This window comes from Neovison vison, chromosome 11 (assembly GCF_020171115.1).
Source record: "Neovison vison isolate M4711 chromosome 11, ASM_NN_V1, whole genome shotgun sequence".
NCBI lineage: Eukaryota > Metazoa > Chordata > Mammalia > Carnivora > Mustelidae > Neogale > Neogale vison.
In genome coordinates this window covers 108,642,582-108,665,388 of record NC_058101.1, presented here as the reverse complement: position 1 = coordinate 108,665,388, position 22,807 = coordinate 108,642,582, and positions in this window count along the sequence as shown.

Here is a 22,807-nt window from a genome sequence, read left to right as displayed (position 1 = left end):
AATAGGTGAAGGTGAAGGTCAGAAAGGAACATGGGAGAGTGATTAGGGAAGCAGTGGGTTGAAACAAGGATGCTGAATAAGGAGAGCTTGAAAGGAATGCATGAGAAAGCAATGAAGAGACTATTAAAATGTGAATCAAGTGATAGTAACTAAAAGGAAGATCAATTACTAATTAGTTAACAATAAAACTTTCTGGGATGTCAGTTACAGAAAGGTATTGCTAGATCCAGACAAGGAAAGTATAACACTGGGTCTCTGGGAGTCAAAAAAGATGGAAAAGCATAAATAATGATACAAAGTACTCCAAAAATGTAGCAGTTTCTCTGCCACAAACCTATTACCTTGACAGTTCACAGCTACTATAATTTGGGTAGGAATGGAAGTGAGAGTAATTTGGGATGAGCTTCAGTAATTAGTAGCTCCCTAGTTTGGAGTTTTTCTGGCAACAGAACTCTCTTAACCCCCTAGTTAGTTGTTTATAAGCTTCATTTAAAGGGTTTTTTATCTCCTAATAATTCAGAAATCCCCTCAGGGTCCTGGCCCTAAAACTACTGTCTTATCATGCAGTGTAGGGACTTGCCATTCCCCTAAAGATATTCTGAAGCTCTTGCTGTAAAACTTGGATCAGAAACTGGACTAGGGTGGTGAGACTCAGCTTCTTTGTTCTGAAACTTGGCCAGAAGAATGCTCTATGGAGGCATGTCAAGTGACTATGCTTTATCTAGGGAGGTATCACCTTTCTGGGCAAGATGGTACAAGAATGGAGGTTCTTGGATGGGGTTGAAGGAATTTAAGATTGTACATTCTTCTCTCTCCTTAAATAAACTTTCTCTGCAATACCCTTGTCACGAAGCTTTCTGTATCCATGCACTACTTGTGGAAACTACACATTGTACCTGGTCAGCAATGATTGGATGATGAGATTTCAATATTGTCTGAGAAGACTGACTGTGACTTGAAGTGAACGAATGTTCTGATGTGAATGATTTTTTTTCAGAAGGACCAGTTTGGGTTTGCTCTCCCATAACATCTTGCTAAAGGCTAAAACTTTAGGAAGTTTTTTTTTCCTTCCAAGTAGCCTAAATTTAGAGCTTCAGTGGACATGTGGTCTGAATCCTGAGATGACAGGTGATAACTTACAATGTAATTGCTTTTCTACAAGATCTATCTTCCAAATCAAGGATGGTAGGATCTTCATTGCTTCTCAATCCCCTCCACTCAGGGAATTCCATAGTTCTGGAACATCAATGAACTATTTCCCTTCTGGAACCCACTTTTTGTACTAGGGTTCTTTTGTTTCCAAATTACTGAAACCCAACATGAGCAAACTTAAAGCTAAGGAGGAAAATGTTGACTTCACAGAAATCATGAAAGGAATGAACAAACAAAGTCAAGGGCAGGAATGCAACTGGGAATAGCAACTAGAATCAATTCAACTTCAGTAGGATTTTCCCTCTTCCTTATGTGAGGCAATGCAACAAAATGGTTAAAAGCATGGACATTAACACTAACAATCCTGCATTCAATCTTAGCTCCATCTCTTATGTGCTGGGACATAAGGCAGGAAATCCAACATCTCTGTACTTCAGTTTCCCCATCAATAAGGTGAGGATGACTGTACCAGTTTCTACCTCATCGGTTTGTTATAAACATTAATTAACAAATGACAGTTGTTTAGAACTGTGCCAAGTACATAGCATGGCCTATATATAGGTATTATCTATTATTATTATTGTTGTTGTTATTATTTTTGTTATGGTGTCTCTGAGCACTTTTATTGCCTCTTCTCAACACTGTCTTTCTTTTGCCATATAGAGGGAAATATGGCCACAAAAAACCCACTTAATTCTTAAATCTAACAATTGCAATGAGAGAGTTCAGATCTGTCTGTCCTCTTAGGTTAAAAAATGTAAGGGAGTCTCTCCTTGTTCAGTTTGGGTCAGGTGCTCACTCTTGAACCAATGAAACCTAGCCCATGCTGTGCAGATGTGGAAGAATTTGGTAGTTGTTTTCACAGCCATGGTGATGAATAGCTGAAGGTTGCTGGGGAAGATCACAAGGCTGATTGGCTCCATTGTAAATTCTGGATCACCAAGGAGAAATGAAGTCTCAGTAGTGCTTGGCAATATATCATTTTCCTAGCCAAATTGCTGTCCAGTTTCCTGAAATAAATATCAGTCTTTCAACACTTGTGTCAAATATCTGACCATTATCCCACTCCCCATTTTTTTCCATCCTCCTTTCCCTCTAGAGATGAACTTACAGCACACTGAAAATTCACCCAGTTGTTCTGGACAAAACCCTCCTCTTTCTATATTCACTTCATTGACAATTCCTGCCAAATCTACCTCTGATATATTTCCCAAATTTGCTAGTGTTTAATATCTTACTCTCTACTCTAGAATACAATTTCTATAAGACTTGGGACTTTGAATCTCAATATTTTTTCCTCTCTTCAAAGTAACTGGAATGATGCCAGATACATAGTAGGAACTCAGTAAGTATAGAATTAATGAATTAAAGTGAGGTTATCAGAAAATAACTTCCTTGGATGTCTATTATGTAATCTATGTATAATGCAGTCATCCCTACTCATCTTTTTCTTCCCTATCACTTGTCTCTGCTTGGGAAACTCAATGTTACTGATTTCTTCTGTCAGTGTAACTTGTTAGCTTTTTTTTTTATGATCTTATTTTTTTAAGTAATTTCTACACCCAACGTGGGACACGATCTCACAACCCTGAGACCAACAGTCACACACTCCATTGATTGAGCCAGCCAGGCACCCCAACTTATCAGCTTTTTAACATAGTCATCCCTTTCCCACTAAGAAGAAAAGCAGAAATAAACTTTCCATTTCCCATATCTCTTTCCAACTACTACTGGGAATCAAGATGGATGTTTATGTGGCTTTCTGAATTGAGGGTTAAGAGTTATAGACCAAATACTATTAATCTGGCCTTCTGGTTATTAGCTTTGAGAAATTTTAATTATCCTGGGTGTAATTGGGACTTTGCAATTTGACCAATTGGTGGGTGGATTTTTATATTTGAATAATTTTAGTTTCACTTCATAATCTTAGTAAGAGGATGCCAATGTATAATTTGACTTTGTAATTTGGACTGTATTGCTTCAGGGAGTTTCTACAGTGTTTTGGTAGGTGTTTGGAAGTGACTGCAAAGATAACAATAAACCAGAGTCTTACCATTGCAGACACAGTTTAAGAAAAGATGCTTTACATTCACTCTTTCTTCATCTTCCTTTTGCTCCTTGACCACAACATCATGTTTTATACTCCCAGCAGTCCACTAAAGCATCCATATTGAACTTTGTTTGTGATCTCCATTTCAGTAAAGCCAATAGCCATTTTTCAACAGTTACCCTGACAGTTCAGTGCCACTGGTCACATCCTGCTTGTAACTCTTTCTTCCTTTGATTTCTTGGTTCAAACCTCTTCTGTTTTTTCCCCCATAATATTTGGTTGTTCCTTTTCTGACATTTTTTTTTTAAAGCTTCATCCTCCTCTTCTTAACAATTAAGTATTCATGCCAATGTTCCTGACTTTGGCAGAGCTGACTTACTGAGCTTGAGAATTCAGCCTTGTCTCTCTTTGCTACCCCTGCAATAATTGTAGACTTGATACTTAGCTATGGATAGCTTTTCAGCTTCAGGAGATTGGAAATGAAATGTTTACTCTGGAACTGTTCTTTTATGCTTCATTATCTTCCTAAACCATCATCCTCAGTATAGTTGATGTTTAGACAAGAGGCTTATCATGTCTCTTTATTAAGGAAAAATTAAGGAAAAAAGAAAAATTCTTATAACCACATTACTTATTAATCACCATAAGTATTTTAGAACTTTTTTCTACAAATATAAATTTTATTTTTTTCAAAGTTAAGATTGTATGGTTGTATTATATATGTTGTCTAGTTTCTATAGTTATCATCATTTGGAGCTTCAGCCTCATATAAATGCTCCATCATGGTAGTAACTGGAAGTTTCACTACAATGTGACCTTCATGGAGTTCCTGATGAAGATTTTTGCTTCCAGAAAATGTGGATCAGTTAATATTCCTAGAAGGATTAAACAGAAGTGCAAATTTATATAATTCCACTATCATTAAACATTATATCATTTTATATATTTCTCATGTCATAGGGTTTATTGTACTTACATATGCATAGCAAACTTTAGAGTGAGAGTTTAACAATATTTCAACATTTCCTTTGCTGTTCAGTGTTGTGATTGAGAGCAATAATTCTTCCTGATCACAAAGTAGTGATGATGATGTTAATGATGATGGTTTAACTATCTAATAGTTTTAAGTAATTTGTATATATTAGCCTTTGGTATGATATACTATGGTATAGTATACAATATATAGTATTGTCTTTGGTGTCAGTAGACATAGGTCTCAATTCTGGCTGCTCTGCTTATTAGCTTCATTAACTTCACAATTCATTATATATCCAGGTCTAGGTTATCTCTCTGCTAAAATACCAAAGTAATACCTCTCATTATTATGGAGATCACATGATGTTGTGTATGTACAGAACTCTTACATACTCTTACATACCTTACATATACAAGGTACTCTTACATACATCACTTCATGTGATCTCCATACTGTACATAATAATGTTTTTTCTTCTGCTATTTATAGCTATAATTTTTAAATGGTTATTATAAGCCATGATCTATGCTAAAAACTTTTATCATATTTCAGTTAGTCTTTTTTTTTTGTTGGCTCTTATTTTATTTTTTATTTTTTTTTCAATTTATTTATTTTCAGAAAAACATTATTCATTATTTTTTCACCACACCCAGTGCTCCATGCAAGCCGTGCCCTCTATAATACCCACCACCTGGTACCCCAACCTCCCACCCCCCCGCCACTTCAAACATTTAATTAAACAAATCTGAAATATTCTCAAAGTATTTCAGGATTAGTTTTTTGCTATTAAAGTTCCAGGTGGATTGCCTAATTCTAATAGTTATTGAACCAATCTGGCATTTTGTGTTGATTTGGATTATATGGAAATAATAATTTTGGTTATCATTATGAACAGAAATCATTGGCTTTTTGAAAAGAATATGCTTAGATTTACTATAATGAGTATGCTTTTTTTAAACTTTCATTTTAAATGTCATATGCAAAGGCAGTACAAAAGGGAGTCGAGGAAAAAGAATGCAAAAATGTTAAAAGCCTCCATTTCTATGAGTAATTTTTGGGCAGGCATTGTGGGATGAAAATTGAATTTTAAAAGTTTTGAAGTAATATAGTAAATATGTAATTCTCTCTAAATTTATCTACACATTTAACAAAATTCTTATTAAAATTCCAGAAATTTTTTGTAGACATAAACAAGATTATTCTGAAATTTATATGAAAAAGCAATGAAACTAGAATAAACAATTTTGAAAAAGAAGAATTAAAGTGGGGAGTTTTACTCTACCTGATCTTAGTACTTACCTTCTAGCTACAGTAATCAGAACGGTATGGTATTAGTGGATGAATAGACACACAGGTGTCAATAGACACACAAATGGAATAGAAAATCCAAAAATAGAGCAACACAAATATGTCCATTTTGACAAAGTATAAAAGCAATTCATTGGAAGAAGAGTAAAAAAATCTTTTCAACAAATGGTCCTGGGTAAATTAGACATTAATAAGCAAAAAAGTGAACCTTAGCCTAAGCCTTATACTGTATAGAAAACTAACTCAAAATGGACCATGGATATAAACACAAAAACATAAAACTATTAGAAGAAAACATGGGAGAATATCTTCAGGACTTCAGGTTTGATAAAAAGTTCTTAAACATGACATCAAATCATAATTCATAAAAGAAAAATAATGTAAATTGGACTTCATCAAAATTAAAATTTTTTCTTTGTACTAGATCTTATTAAGAGAATCAAAGGATACAGATTGTGAGAATATGGTTGTAAATGACATCATCAAAACAAACAAACAAACAAAAATACCATATAATTGACTATAGCCTTATCTCTAGAATATATAAAAAAACTCTTAAAACTCAACAGTAAATGAGCAAAATACATAAAAATATATTTCACTAAAGAAGAGTTCAGGATCATTAGCCAATAGGGAAATGCAAGCTAAAACCATATTATATATACCTATTAGAACTATACACCATTAAAACAGCTAAAACTAAAAATAGTGATAATACTGTGCTAACAAGGATGTGGAAAAACTAGATCACACATGCATCACTTGTGGGTACATGAAATGGTACAGCCATGCTGGAGAAAAGTTTGGCAGTTTCTAATAAAACTAAATATGTACTTACAATATATACTGGCTTAAATAACATTCAAACCTCTTGGCTATTTAGAACCTCAGAATGTGACCTTATTTGGAAATAGGGTTGCTAGATACTGAATGTTTGAGTGTTCTCAAAATTCGTAAATTGAGACCTAATGTCCGGTATGATGGTATATGAGGTAGGGCCTACGGGGTCTACTTAGGTCATAACAGTGGTGCCACCTTTTTTTTTTTTTTTCAAAGCCAAACTGGTGCCACCTTTTAAAAGAAACTCCAGAGAATTCTCTTACCTTGTCTACAGTGATGACACATTAGGGGAATGGCCATCTATGAATTAGGTAGCAGGCCTGAACCAGGTACCAAATATGCTAGCACCCTGATCTTGGACTTTCCAGCCTCCAGAACTGTGAGAGATAAATATGTTGTTTAAATAACTTAGTTGAGAGGGTCCAAGATGGCCCAAGAGGAGTAGGAGACCTTAGTTTTGTCTGGCCCCAGGAATTAATCTAGATAGCTGTCAAATCATTCTGAACACCTGTGAACTCAACCAGAGACCTAAGAAAAGAATAGCTGCAACTCTACAAATAGAAAAGTGACCATATTCTGCAAGAATGACAAGGAAAAACTCACCTCAAAAAAGAGAACAAACTATGGAAAGAACCAATATGCCCTTCAACGGATGAATGGATAAGGAAGATGTGGTCCATATACACTATGGAGTATTATGCCTCCATCAGAAAGGATGAATACCCAACTTTTGTAGCAACATGGATGGGACTGGAAGAGATTATGCTGAGTGAAATAAGTCAAGCAGAGAGAGTCAATTATCATATGGTTTCACTTATTTGTGGAGCATAACAAATAGCATGGAGGACAAGGGTGTTAGAGAGGAGAAGGGAGTTGGGGTAAATTGGAAGGGGAGGTGAACCACGAGAGACAATGGACTCTGAAAAACAATCTGAGGGGTTTGAAGTGGCAGGGGGGGTGGGAGGTTGGGGTACCAGGTGGTGGGTATTATAGAGGGCACGGATTGCATGGAGCACTGGGGGTGGTGAAAAAATAATGAATACTGTTTTTCTGAAAATAAATAAATTGGAAAAAAAAAGAACAAGAGGCAGTATTGACAAATAATCAGTATGGACATAAGTAAGATGCCAGAACTATAGTTCAGAATAACAATTATAAAGAAAATACCTAGGCTTGAAAAAAATATTACAAGACACTAGATAATCCCTTTCTGGAGAAATAAAAGAACTAAAATCTAAGTCAAAATCAAAAAGGCTATTGATGAGATGCAATCAAACATGGAGGCTCAAATTACTAGGATAAATGAGGCAAAAGAGAGAATTAGTGATATCGAAAATAAAATGATGGAGAATAAAGAAGCCAAGAAGAAGAGAGATAAGCAACAACTGGATCACAAGGAGACAATTTGAGAGATATGTGATACCGTGAAGTGAAACAATATTAGAACAATTTGGATTCCAGAAGAGGAAAGAGGGAGAGTATATTGGAGCAAATTATAGAAGAGAACTTCCCTACTCTGGGGAAGGAAACAGGCATCTAAGTTCAGGAGGCACAGAGACCCTTCCTCAAAATCAATAAAAATAGGTCAACACCCAATCATATAATAATGGTGCTTGCATGTCTCAGAGACAAATAGAAAATTCTGAAAGCAGCTCAGGACAGGAGGTCCATAACCTAAAAGGGTAGAAACATTAGACTGGCAGAAGACCTATCCACAGAGATGTGACAGGCTAGAAAGGATTGGCATGGTATATTCAGGGCGGTAATGTGAAAAATATGCAGCCAAGAATACTTTACCCAGCTAGAAGGAGAGATAAAAAGCTTCCAGGACAAATAGAAACCAAAAAAATTTGTGGTCACCTAAACAGTCTTACAAGAAATATTAAAAGGGTCCTCTAAGCAAAGAGAGAGCCCCAAAGTAACATAGACCAGAAAGGAACAGAGAAAGTATATAAAGACCTCACTAAAAAGGAGACTTACAGTCACCTTGGAGACAATACAATGGCACTAAATTCACGTCTTTCAATAGTTAATCTGAATGTAATGGGCTAAATACCCCAATCAGAAGACATAGGGTATCAGATTATATAAAAAAGCAAGACCCATCCATATGCTGTCTGCAAGAGACTCATTTTAGACCCAAAGACACCTCCAGATTAAAAGTGTGGGAGTGGAGAACAATTTATCATGCTAATGAACATCAAAAAAAAGCTGGGGTGGCAATCCTTAAATCAGACAAATTAGATTTTAAATCAAAGACTGTAATAAGAGAGGAGGAAGTACCCTGTGCCTTAATTAAAGGTTCTGTCCAACAAGATATAACAACTATAAATATCTATGCACCTAATATGGGAGCAGCCAATTATATAAGCCAATTAATAACAAAATCAAAGGAACACATCAATAAAGTAAAATAATAGTAGTGACTTTAACACCCCAGTCACTGCAATGGACAGATCAAGCAGAAGATCAAAAAGGAAATAAGGACTTTGAATGACACACTGGCCCAGATGAACTTCACAGATATATACAGAACATTCCATCCTAAAGCAACAGAATATACATTCTTGACTGCACATGGAACATTCTGCAGAATAGGTCACATCCTGGGTTACAAATATCACATTTTTGGACCACAATGCTTTGAAACTGGCACTCAATCCCAAGAGGAAATTTGGAAAGAACTCAAATACATAGAGACTAAAGGGCATCCTACTAAAGAATGAATGGGTCAACCAGGGAATTAAAGAAGAATTTAAAATTTCATGGAAATAAATAAAATTGAAAACATGACAGTTCAAAATCTTTGGATGCAACAAAGGCAGTCCTAAGAGCAAAGTATATAGCAATACAAACTTCCTCAAGAAACAAGGAAGGTCTCAAATACACAACCTAACTCTACACCTAAAGGAGCTGGAAAAAGGACAGCAAATAAGGCCTAAAGCCAGGAGGAGAAGAGAAATGATAAAGATCAGAGCAGAAATCTATGGAAGAGAAACCAAAAGAACAGTAGAACAGATCAATGAAACTAGGAGCTCGTTCTTAGAATTAGTAAGATTGATAAACCCTTAGCCAGACTTATCAAAAAGAAAATAGAAGGGACCCAAATAAATAAAATCATGAATGAAAGAGGAGAGATCACAACCAACACCAAAGAAATACAAACAATTATAAGAGAATACTATGAGCAACTATATGCCCCAAAATTAGGCAATCTGGAAGAAATGGATGCATTATGGGAAACATATAAATTACCAAAACTGAACCAGGAATAAATAGAAAACCTGAACAGACCCATAACCAGTAAGGAAATTGAAGCAGTAATAAAAAATCTTCCAACAAACAATAGCCTAGGGCCAGATGGTTTCCCAGGGCAATTATACCAAATGTTTAAGGAAGAATTAATACTTATTCTTCTGAAACTTTTCCAAAAGAGAGAAATAGAAGGAAAACTTCCGAACCCATGAGGCCAGTATTACCTTTATCCTAAAACCAGACAAAGACCCACTAAAAAGGAAACTTACAGACAAATATCCCTGATGAAATGAACACAAAGTTCTCACCAAGATACTAGTTACTGGATCCAACAGTACATTAAAAGGATTATTCACCACCACCAAGTGGGTTTTATTCCTGGGCTGCAAGTGTGGTTCAACATCTGAAAATCAATCAATGTGATATACCACTTTAATAAAAGAAAAGACAAGAACCATATGATCTTCTCAATAGATGCAGAAAAAACTTTTTTTTTTTTCCCAATTTATTTATTTTCAGAAAAACAGTATTCATTATTTTTTCACCACACCCAGTGCTCCATGCAAGCTGTGCCCTCTATAATACCCACCACCTGGTACCCCAACCTCCCACCCCCCCGCCACTTCAAACCCCTCAGACTGTTTTTCAGAGTCCATAGTCTCTCATGGTTCACCTCCCCTTCCAATTTACCCAAATTCCCTACTACTCTCTAACGCCCCTTGTCCTCCATGCTATTGGTTATGCTCCACAAATGAGTGAAACCATATGATAATTGACTCTCTCTGCTTGACTGATTTCACTCAGCATAATCTCTTCCAGTCCCGTCCATGTTGCTACAAAAGTTGGATATTCGTCCTTTCTGATGGAGGCATAATACTCCATAGTGTATATGGACCACATCTTCCTTATCCATTCATCCGTTGAAGGGCATCTTGGTTCTTTCCATAGTTTGGCGACTGTGGCCATTGCTGCTATAAACATTGGGGTACAGATGGCCCTTCTTTTCACGACATCTGTATCTTTGGGGTAAATACCCAGGAGTGCAATTGCAGGGTCGTAGGGAAGCTCTATTTTTAATTTCTTGAGGAATCTCCACACTGTTCTCCAAAGAGGCTGCACCAACTTGCATTCCCACCAACAGTGTAAGAGGGTTCCCCTTTCTCCACATCCTCTCCAACACATGTTGTTTCCTGTTTTGTTAATTTTGGCCATTCTAACTGGTGTAAGGTGATATCTCAATGTGGTTTTAATTTGAATCTCCCTGAGGGCTAATGATGATGAGCATTTTTTCATGTGTCTGATAGCCATTTGTATTTCTTGATTGGAGAAGTGTCTGTTCATATCTTCTGCCCATTTTTTGATGTGTTTGTCTGTTTCGTGTGGGTTGAGTTTGAGGAGTTCATTATAGATCCTGGATATCAACCTTTTGTCTGTACTGTCACTTGCAAATATCTTCTCCCATTCCGTGGGTTGCCTCTTTGTTTTTTTGACTGTTTCCTTTGCTGTGCAGAAGCTTTTGATTTTGATGAAGTCCCAGAAGTCTATTTTCGCTTTTGTTTCCTTTGCCTTTGGAGACGTATCTTGAAAGAAGTTGCTGTGGCTGATATCGAAGAGATTACTGCCTATGTTCTCCTCTAAGATTCTGATAGATTCCTGTCTCACGTTGAGGTCTTTTATCCATTTTGAGTTGATCTTTGTGTACGGTGTAAGAGAATGGTCGAGTTTCATTCTTCTACATATAGCTGTCCAGTTTTCCCAGCACCATTTATTGAAGAGACTGTCTTTTTTCCACTGTATATTTTTTCCTGTTTTGTCGAAGATTAATTGACCATAGAGTTGAGGGTCCATATCAGGGCTCTCTACTCTGTTCCACTGGTCTATGTGTCTGTTTTTATGCCAGTACCATGCTGTCTTGGTGATCACAGCTTTGTAATAAAGCTTGAAATCAGGTAAGGTGATGCCGCCAGCTTTATTTTTGTTTTTCAACGTTTCCTTAGCGATTCGGGGTCTCTTCTGATTCCATACAAATTTTTGGATTATTTGCTCCAGCTCTTTGAAGAATGCCGGTGGAATTTTGATCGGAATGGCATTAAAAGTATAGATTGCTCTAGGCAGTATAGACATTTTAACGATGTTTATTCTTCCGATCCAAGAGCATGGAATGGTCTTCCATCTTTTTGTGTCTTCTTCAATTTCTTTCATGAGTGTTCTATAGTTCCTCAAGTATAGATCCTTTACCTCTTTAGTTAGGTTTATTCCCAGGTATCTTATGGTTCTTGGTGCTATAGTAAATGGAATCGATTCTCTAATTTCCCTTTCTGTATTTTCCTTGTTAGTGTATAAGAAAGCCACTGATTTCTGCACATTGACTTTGTATCCTGCCACGCTGCTGAATTGCTGTATGAGTTCTAGTAGTTTGGGGGTGGAGTCTTTTGGGTTTTCCATATAAAGAATCATGTCATCTGCGAAGAGAGAGAGTTTGACTTCTTCATTACCAATTTGGATACCTTTTATTTCTCTCTGTTGTCTGATTGCTGTTGCTAGGACTTCTAATACTATGTTGAACAAGAGTGGTGAAAGTGGGCATCCTTGTCTTGTTCCTGATCTCAACGGGAAGGCTGCAAGCTTTTTCCCATTGAGGATGATATTTGCTGTGGGTCTTTCATAGATAGATTTGATGAGGTTCAGGAATGTTCCCTCTATCCCTATACTTTGAAGCGTTTTAATCAGGAACGGATGTTGGATTTTGTCAAATGCTTTTTCTGCATCAATTGAGAGGACCATGTGGTTCTTCTCTCTTCTCCTATTAATTTGTTGTATCACATTGATTGATTTACGAATGTTGAACCATCCTTGTAGCCCAGGGATGAATCCCACCTGATCATGGTGGATAATCTTTTTAATGTGTTGTTGGATCCTGTTGGCTAGGATCTTGTTGAGAATCTTAGCATCCATATTCATCAGTGATATTGGTCTGAAATTCTCCTTTTTGGTATGGTCCTTGCCTGGTTTGGGGATCAGGGTAATGCTGGCTTCATAGAAAGAGTCTGGAAGTTTTCCTTCTGCTTCAATTTTTTGAAACAGCTTCAGGAGAATAGGTGTTATTTCTTCTTGGAAGGTTTGGTAGAATTCCCCAGGGAATCCGTCAGGTCCTGGGCTCTTGTTTTTTGGGAGATTTTTGATCACTGCTTCAATCTCGTTATTAGATATCGGTCTATTCAGGTTGTCGATTTCTTCCTGGTTCAATTTTGGTAGTTTATATTTTTCCAGGAATGCATCCATTTCATCAAGGTTGCTAAGCTTATTGGCATATAACTGTTCGTAGTAACTTCTGATGATTGTTTCTACTTCCTTGGTGTTAGTTGTGATCTCTCCCCTTTCATTCATAATTTTATGAATTTGGGATTTCTCTCTTTTCTTTTGGATTAGTGTAGCCAGTGGCTTATCGATCTTATTGATTCTTTCAAAAAACCAGCTTCTAGTTTCATTGATACGTTCTACTGTATCTCTGGTTTCTCCCTCATTGATCTCAGCTCTAATCTTGATGATTTCCCTTCTTATGTATTCTTATGTATTCTTATGTATTCTTATTGATAGAATACAGCATCCCTTCTTAATTAAAACTCTTCACAGTATAGGGATAGAGGGAACATACCTCTGTATCATTAAAGTCATCTATAAAAAGTCTACAGCCAATATCATTCTCGATGTGGAAAACCTGAGAGCTATTTCTCTAAGGTCAGGAACACGACAGGGATGTCCACTATCACCACTGCTGTTAAACATAGTATTAGATGTCCTAACTTCAGCAATCAGAAAACAAAAAGAAATAAGGGCATCTAAACTGGCAAAGAAGAAGTCAAACTCTCACTCTTTGCAGATGACATGATAGTCTATTTGGAAAACCCAGAAGACTTTACCCCCAAATTGCTAGAACTCACAAAGGAATTTAGCAAAATGGCAGGGTATAAAATCAATGCGCAGAAATCAGTTGCATTCCTATACACTAACAATGAGACAGAAGAAATAAGAAATTAAGTAGTCAATCCTATTTACAGTTGCACCCCAAACCATAGGATACCTAGGAGTAAACCTAATCAAAGAGGCAAGTTCTATACTCAGAAAATTATAGAATACTCATGAAAGAAATTGAGGAGGAAACAAAGAAATGAAAAAACATTCCATGCTCATGGATTGGATGAACAAATATTGTTAAAATGTGTATGCTACCTAGAGCAATCTATACATTCAATGAAATCCCTATCAAAATAACATCAGTTTTACTCACAGAGCTGGAACAAATCTTTCTAAAATTTGTATGGAACCAGAAAAGACCCTGAATCTTCAGGGAAATGTTGAAAAAGAAAACCAAAGCTGGTGGCATTACAATGCCTGACTTCAAGCTCTATTACAAAGCTGTCATCATCAAGATAGTATGGTACTGGCACAAAAATAGACTCATAGACCAATGGAACAGAATAGAGAACCCAGAAATGGACCCTCTACTCTTGGTCAGCTAATCTTCAACAAAACAGGAAAGAGTATACAATGGAAGAAAGACAGTCTCTTCATCAAATGGTGTTGGGAAAATTGGACAACCACATGCGGAAGAATGAAACTGGACCATTTCCTTACACTATACTCAAAAGTAAACTCAAAATGGATGAAAAACCTAAATGTGAGACAGGAATCTATCAAAATCCTTGAGGAGAACAAAGACAGCAACCTCTTTGACATGGGCCACAGCAATTTCTTGCTAAATGTATCTCCAAAGGCAAGGGAAACAAGGGCAAAATTGAACTATTGGGACTTTATCAAGATAAAAAGCTTTTGCATAGCAAAGGAAACAGTCAACAAAACCAAAGGACAACCAACAGAATGGGAGAAGATATTTGCCAATGAAGTTATGCTAAATGGCTAGTATCCAAAATCTATAAAGAACTTGTCAAATTCAACACTCAAAGAACAAATAATCCAATCAAGAAATGGGCAAAGACACGAACAGACATTTCTGCAAATAAGACATCCAGATGGCCAAAAGACACATGAAAAAGTGCTCAACATCACTTGGTATCAATGAAGTATGAATCAAAACCACAATAAGATACCACCTCACACCAGTCAGAAGGGCTAAAATGAACAAGTCAGGAAACCACAGATGTTGGCAAGGATGTGGAGAAAGGGGAGCCCTCCTATGCTGTTGGTGGGAGTGCAAGCTGGTGCTTTCTGGAATTGCACTCTGGAAAACAGTATGGAGGTGACTCAGCAATTACACTACTAAGGTATTTACCCCAGAGATACAAATGTCGTGATCTGAAGGGGCATGTGCACCCCAATGTTTAGAGCAGCAATGTCCATAATAGCCAAACTATGGAAAGAGCCCAGATATCCATCAAGAGATGAATGAATAAAGAAGATGTGGTACACACACACACACACACACACATGCACACACACACACACACACACACACACACACACTGGAATATTATGCAGCCATCAAAGAAATTTTGCCATTTGAAACAACATGGATGGAACTAGAGGATATTGTGCTAAGTAAAATAAGTCAATCAGAGAAAGATAATTATCTATGATCTTACCAATATGTGGAATTTAAGAAGCAAAACAGAGGATCATAGGGGAAAAGAGGAAAAAATAAAACAAGGTGAAATCAGAGAGGGAGAGAAACCATAAAAGAACCTTAATAATAGGAAACAACTGAGGTCTGCTGGATGGCAAGAGTTTGGTGGTATGGGTAACTGGGTGATGGACATTAAGGAAGGCATGCGAAGTAATGAGCACTGGGTAGTAGATAAGACTGATGAATCACTGACCTCTACCTCTGAAACTAAGAATACATTACATGTTAATTAATTGAATTTTAAAAAGTTTAAAGAAATATGTCTTTCAAAATAAATTTATCTAGGGATGCCTGTGTGGCTCAGTTGGTTAAGTGTCTGCCTTTCGACTGGGGTCATTACCAGGGTCCTGGGATTGAGCCCCACATTGGGCTTTCTGCTCAGCAGGGAGTCTGCTTCTCCCTCTGTTCTCTCTTTCTCTTCCTTTAAAATAAATTTAAAAAATAAATAAATAAAATTTTTAAAAAATAAAATAAAATAAAAATTTATCTAAGTAAAAAGTTTAAAAAATAAAACTCGACTTCATTGATGGTGTTTGTTCTAGCACCCTAGACAAAGACAAGGGTCTTTGCAGATGTATATTTAAGATGAGGTAATAACCAGGGGCGCCTGGGTAGCTCGGTGGGTTAAGCCACTGCCTTCAGCTCAGGTCATGATCTCAGGGTCCTGGGATCGAGCCCCACATTGGGCTCTCTGCTAAGCAGGGAGCCTGCTTCCCCCTCTCTCTACCTGCCTCTCTACCTACTTGTGATCTGTCAAATAAATAAATAAAATATTTAAAAAAAAAAAAGATGAGGTAATACTGGATTAGGATAAGGCCTAAATTCAGTATGAACATGTGTCCTTATAAGAAGATACGATAGAGTGATGTGCATGCAAGTGAGAAGGCCATGAGAAAATGGAAACAGACAGTGATTGCAGTGATCTCACAACAATTCAAGGAATTTGAGGGAATACTGAGAACCATCAAAACCTAGGAAAGGTATAGATTCTCCCTGAAAGCCTGCAGAAGTCACTAAATCTTCTCAACCCTTGATTTTGGACTTCTAGATTTAGAATTGTGAAAGAATGAATTTTTGTTGCTTTAAGTTATCCAGTCTATGGTGATTTATTACAGTAGCCCAAGGAAACAAATATAGATTTTAAAAAAAGATTTTATTTATTTATTTGAAAGAGAGTGAGTGAAAGAGAGAGCAGGAGCAGGGGGAGGAGGAGAAGCAGACTCCCCGCTGAGCAAAGAACCCTCCCCCCCAATACAGGACTTGATCCCAGAACCCTGGGATCATGACCTGAGCTGAAAGTAATCACTTAACTGACTGAGCTACTCAAGCTCTCCATAAATACAGATTTTTGTATAGAAAAGTGGGGTTTTTCTTTAATAAATACCTAAAAATGAGGAAGTGGCTTTGGATTTGGTAATGAGTAGAGGATGGGAGAATTTTGTGACATAAGATAGAAAAAGTTTAGATTGCTTTGAAGAGACTGTTGGTAGAAATACAGTTATTAAAAGGTGGTTCTGGGGGCACCTAGGTGGCTCAGTGGGTTAAAGCCTCTGCCTTTGGCTTGGGTCATGATTCCTGGTATCGATCCCCACATCAGGCTCTCTGCTCAGCAGGGAGCCTGCTTCCTCCTCCTCTCTCTCTCTGCCTGCCTCTCTGCCTACTTGTGATCTCTATCTGTCAAATAAATAAATAAAATCTTTAAAAAATAAAAGGTGATTCTGGTGAGGGATCAGAAGGAAATGAGAAATCTATTATTGGACCCTGGAGGAAAGGCAGTCCTTGTTATGAAGTGGCAGAAAACTTATTTGAATTGTATTCTAGTGTTGTGTGGAAAGTAGAACTTGGATGTGATAAACTTGGTAATTTAGCTGAGATTTAGATTTAAATTTAGATTTCCTGGGTGCCTGGGTGGCTCAGTGGGTTAAAGCCCCTGCCTTCGGCTTGGCTCATGATCCCAGGGTCCTGGGATCGAGCCCCACATCCGGCTCTCTGCTCAGCAGGGAGCCTGCTTCCTCCTCTCTCTCTGCCTACTTGTGATCTTTGTCTGTCAAATAAATAAATAAAATTTTTTAAAAAATTTAAATTTAGATTTCCTAGTGTAGTTTTATCAGTGGTTATCTAACGACAACTCTGGGTCAGTGCATGAAGTTCTGTATAACCGATATTTGGTGATAGAAAGATATTTGTATTTTTATTATTCTTATTGCCTCCTTATTCAATTGTTTGCTTCAGCCACACCAATCTGTGTTTTTTTTTAAATTTTAATTCCACTATAGTTAACATCCTCAAAAAGTTAAAAATAGAAATACTTTGATCCAATAATTGTGCTACTGGGTATTGACCCCCAAAATACAAAAACACTAATTCAAAGCAATACACATACACCTATGCTTATAGTAGCATTATTGACAAATAGCCAAATTATGGAATCAGCCCAAGTGTTCTCCTTCACTCTCTACATGTTTGCTTCACCTTTATTTAACTCTCTCTCCGTATAACTACAGAGGGAATTTTTGTTCATGTAGTTCATTTGGAACTTAGCATGCACACAGTCTTTTGCTTTGTGTTTTCTGTGTAGGGACTGCTTTCTAGACTGGAGCTGGGTCAAGAAATGCAGAAGTCAAGGGGCACCTGGGTGGCTCAGCAGGTTAAAGCCTCATCCTTCGGCTCGGGTCATGGTCCCAGGGTCCTGGGATGGAGCCCTGAGTCGAGCTTTTTGCTCAGTAGGGATCCTGCTTCCTCCTCTCTCTCTGCCTACTTATGATCTCTGTCTGTCAAATACATAAATAAAATCTTAAAAAAAAAAAAGAAATGCAGAAGTCAAAAACTACAAAGTAAAACTTTTCTTCTTCTTCTCCTTCTTCCGCTTTTTCTTCCTTCTCTTCATCTTTTACATAGGACACTGGGTTTGAGTCTCTACCTGGGACAGTTTAATGTTTAATGATAGTTATTTTAATGGATTGAATTTGCTTAGATATTTTTAGTCTTGAACTACAGTTGATATTGACTTAAATATTGACTCAATTGTTAGATATTGACTTGAGTTCAATTGACATTCATTCATTGATCTCTTTTCATTATTATAAAACTATTACCACTCAAAACATTTTTTAAAGATTTTATTTATTTAATTTTGAGATGCAGAAAGAGAGAGAGAGAGATACTTAAGCAGGGGCAGTGCCAAGCAGAGGAAGAGGGAGAAGCAGGCTCTCCACTGAGTGGGGAGACGGATGTGGGACTCAATCCTGGGACTCAACTCTGAGATCAAGACCTGAGCTGAGGGCAGATGTTTACCTGATTGAGCCAACCAGGCACCTCAGTCAAAATATTTCTGTGGAGAGGTTGACATATGATCCAGCACTCTCCTCCTCTTCACTGCAGGGAAGTCATACATGCCAGTTGGTCACAGCAAAGTGCTCACCATCTCTGGCATTTCTGTTCCATACAGCAGAAACCAGCACTGACTGTGCACCTTCCCATTCCAGGCACTCAGCTGGGCACAGTGGGCTGGCAATGATGGGTAAGAGGTGGCCTCTGCCTGTGCCAGCAGGGAATTTGGAGCAGTGGTTATGGCATAGCCTTGGGTTCAAGCAGACCCTATCCCAACTAGTTGTTTAACTTAAACTTATTGTTTAACTGTCCTTGACTCTAGTTTCCTTATCTCTAAAATGAGGACAATAATAGTCCCTCTACAAAGGGTGCTTTGATGAACAAATGAGGTAATTCTTTTAAAGGATTTAGGAGGCATTCTGGCAAATAAGACAACCCTTGATACATATTAGTTACAATTATTATCCATAAAAGCAAGATCATAATCTATGGGAGAAAAGAAACACAGACAACTAGTTCTTGTGTTGGCCTATCTGGGAAGTGCCATATCATAGGTATGAGATAGCTCTCTGGGAGCAGAGAGACAACATTCTGAATGAAAGACTCAGAGGAACTTTGTGGAGGAGCAGGCATTTGAGGTAGACTTTAAATAATCTTGGAGAATAGAGAAAAAAACCTTACTGGGCCATGCTTATTGACCTTTATTCAGAATAACTAGTATGTGTTTGGTTTCCAGGGAATAGAAGTTTGGTGTTTTTTTTTTTTTAAATTCACATTTGACAACCTTATAAAATCCATAGGACAGCAAGCTATCTAATGAAATGTAGTTTGTCCAGTTGGATGAGTTAACATAAAGAACATCTTTCCCTAGAATTGACAATGGAATAATTTTGTAACTGGTTCATGGCTGTATCAGCAAGTTTTAATCATGTAGTCATTGAGAAATGAATGGGAGCTAAGAAACATTCACCTACCAGAGGCAATGGAGGTCCTGTGATTTCAAGTTGCTTCCAGTTTGGAAAGGTCTGAAGGAAAGAAGAAAGTGCCCAATCTGGTGTCTGGCATTCAAGACCCTTAATAATCTGACTCTAACTTTCCCATCCACCTTACCTCTCCATTTTCTCCAGTATAGGATGTATGTTCTTTAACGTCTTCTACGTGGTCTCCAGAACAGAAATCTCTTCCTTATTCAGCTCTTGCTCATCACGTTCCTTCTTTTTTCTGTCCCCTTGGTTCATTCAGATCCTACCCAAATGACGATACCTAGGTCAAAGTGCCCCACTATGGGGATATGTCAGCTCCATCTCATAGTCATTCCTTCGACACCAGCATTCCTCCTGCAGCATCTAGGACACATTCTCTTCTGTTGCTCTTTGTATTTAGTATAGAGATCAAACTTTCAAATCCTACAGGAAATGTCTAGTCAGGGACCTTCTTAAATTTCATTTATGTTCTCAGCTGTATTTAGTAGCGTTATGCAATAGGTGTTTAATAAATAATTGATGAATTTTTGTGCTCATTTACCTTAGGCCAGGCATATAATAACCATGAGGAATCTGTAATGAATATAATCCAGTGCTGCTTCTTTAAGGGCTCACAAATAGCTGTGGGGTCAGCATTCATGAGGTCAACAATACAGAGAAAACTTCATATGAGGTAGGAAGTGGTCATTGCCAATAGAGTTCTAAAGTGGTATCCAGAGGAAGAAGACACCACCCTATTTTTTCATTTATGCATTCTCAACACTTAACTCACTGCCTGGCACATAGTGAGTGCTCAGATATTTGTTCACTAAACTGAGGGAGTAACTTCAGTTTAGAGAGGAAAAGAAGCTTTAAAGGAAAGTATTCTATTAAGTCTTACCTAGAAAGATGAGTTGGAAATGAGAGGTATAGATGGGATCAACATAGAGAACCTTAAAATTTTTTTCCCTTAATATCCTCTTATACACATTTTCCTGTTTACTCATCTCCCCTACCCAGAGACCTGGTTTGAAGGTTTGAGGGAATTATAGCCATTACCAGCTTGTTTTCAAGTCCTAAGTGATTTTGGAGCTCTGATACCAAATCATGACATTCTGTTACTCCATGAACCTATAGCCCCAGGAAAAACCAAAAACACATGAGGACAAACTCCATAGAGTCAGACTATCTTTGTTATGCTCTGGCAAGTTTTCTGCTCTTACCCATTGTCCTGCCTTCTAGAAGATTGGCAGGTCAGAAGAGTAGGGGACATATACAGTGTTCCAAAATTGAAATGGCCATGACAGACCTGGAACACTGTTTGGAATATTCAAAGGTAATCCTATCAATTTCTATGGGGTATCCCTCACCTTTGTCTCTCTCTTTCTCTCTCTGTCTCTGTCCCTTCTTCTCTCTGTAACTGAGCCCAACTCTATATAACGTTGTGATGCAAACACCATCTTCTAAGTTCAGATTCTCCAGAGAGAGGATATGATTGTTTCAAACCAGGTCACAGATGCTCCCTCAGGTAGTTAGGAAAATAGCCTTCAGGAATGTCCATTCCTAATCCTTGGAACCTATGAATATAGTTGACCCTTGAACAGCTCAGGAGTTGGGGTACCAACATCCCCTTGCCACTGCACATTTGAAAATTGCATATGACTTTTGACTCTCCCAAAACTTAACTAATAATAGCCTACTGTTGACTAGAAGCCTTACCAATAACACAAACAGTTCATTAACACGTATTTTGTAGGTTATGTGTATTACGTATTGTATTTGTATAATAAAGTAAGGTAAAGAAAAGAACTTACTATTAAGAATATCATAAGGGAAAAAAAACTAAAAGAAAAAACATTAAAAAATCATATGGAAAAGAAAATAAGTTTGTACTACCAAACTGTATTTATTGAAAAAAAAATTTGCCTGTATAGTTCAAACCTGTATTTCAAACCTGTGTTGTTTAAAGATTAACTTTATGTTACCTTGCATGCAAAAGGGATTTGGCAGATGTGATTAAATTAAAGATCTTTCTGGAACACTGAAAAAATAAAATAAAATAAAATAAAGATCTTTCAAAATTACTATTATTTAATTTTTTATTACTGAAGTATAGTTGACATACAGTGCTATATTAGTGTACAACATAGTGATCCGATGATGCCATATATTATATGATCCTTGCCATGACTTGTAGTTACCATATGACATTATTAAAATATTATTGATTGTATTCCCTATACTGGATTTTTCATCCCCATGACTTAACTTATTTTATAACTGGAAGTTTTTACCTCCTTATCACCTTCACCTATTTTGCACATCCTCCCCCCTCCTACACCCCCACACTTGCTCTGGCTTCCTCCAGTTTGTTCTCTATTTATGAATCTCTTTCTGGTTTTTTGTTTGCTTGTTTAGTCATTTGTTAGTTTGTTTTTTGCATTCCACATATAAGTGAAATCATGCGGTATTTGTCTTTCTTTGTCTCACTTGCTATTAACATGTTACCCTATAGGTCTATCCATGTTGTCATGAGTGGTAATATTTCATTCTTCCTTATGGCTGAATAATGGCTGAGTATATATACCCATATATATGTATGTATACACATATACATATATACACTATACCATACACACACCACATCTTTTTTTATTCTATCAATGGACAGTTAAGTGCTTCTGAATCTTCACTATAGTAAATAATACTACAGTAAATATAAAGTTGCATATATTTTTTTAAAATCAGTATTTTTGTTTTCTATAAAGATATTGAAATGAAGTGATTACCCTGGATTACTCAGGTGGACCCAATCTATGTACATGAGTTCTTAAAATAGAAGAAACTTTTCAGGTTGTGGTCAAGGAGAGTGACAGGACTACCCACGGTCCTCAGGTGGCAATATGACAACAGGGGGTGTATTAATTTTTTGTTGATATTACAACAAATTACATTACATTAGCATCTCTAATACATCAAACTTCTAATAATGAGCATTGCTAGGATTTGACTCCAAAGACCAAGAGGGGAAAATCAGCATCTTTCCAAGAAACTGAACTATCTCTTTTTTACCTAGAGGGCTCATAATTTATAAGAACCTAAGAAAGAATATTACAACTTGCAGAAATAATTCTCAGTCCAAATTCTTAGTTTTGAGAGGTTAAATTGCTTGGCAAAATGATGAAATTAGTTATTTTAAAAATATTTAGAAAGAAAAAATGTAACCCTTCACATAAGCACATAAATAGTCTGGAAACTTTAAAGTATGAAGGATGAGTTACAGAATGAAGAGT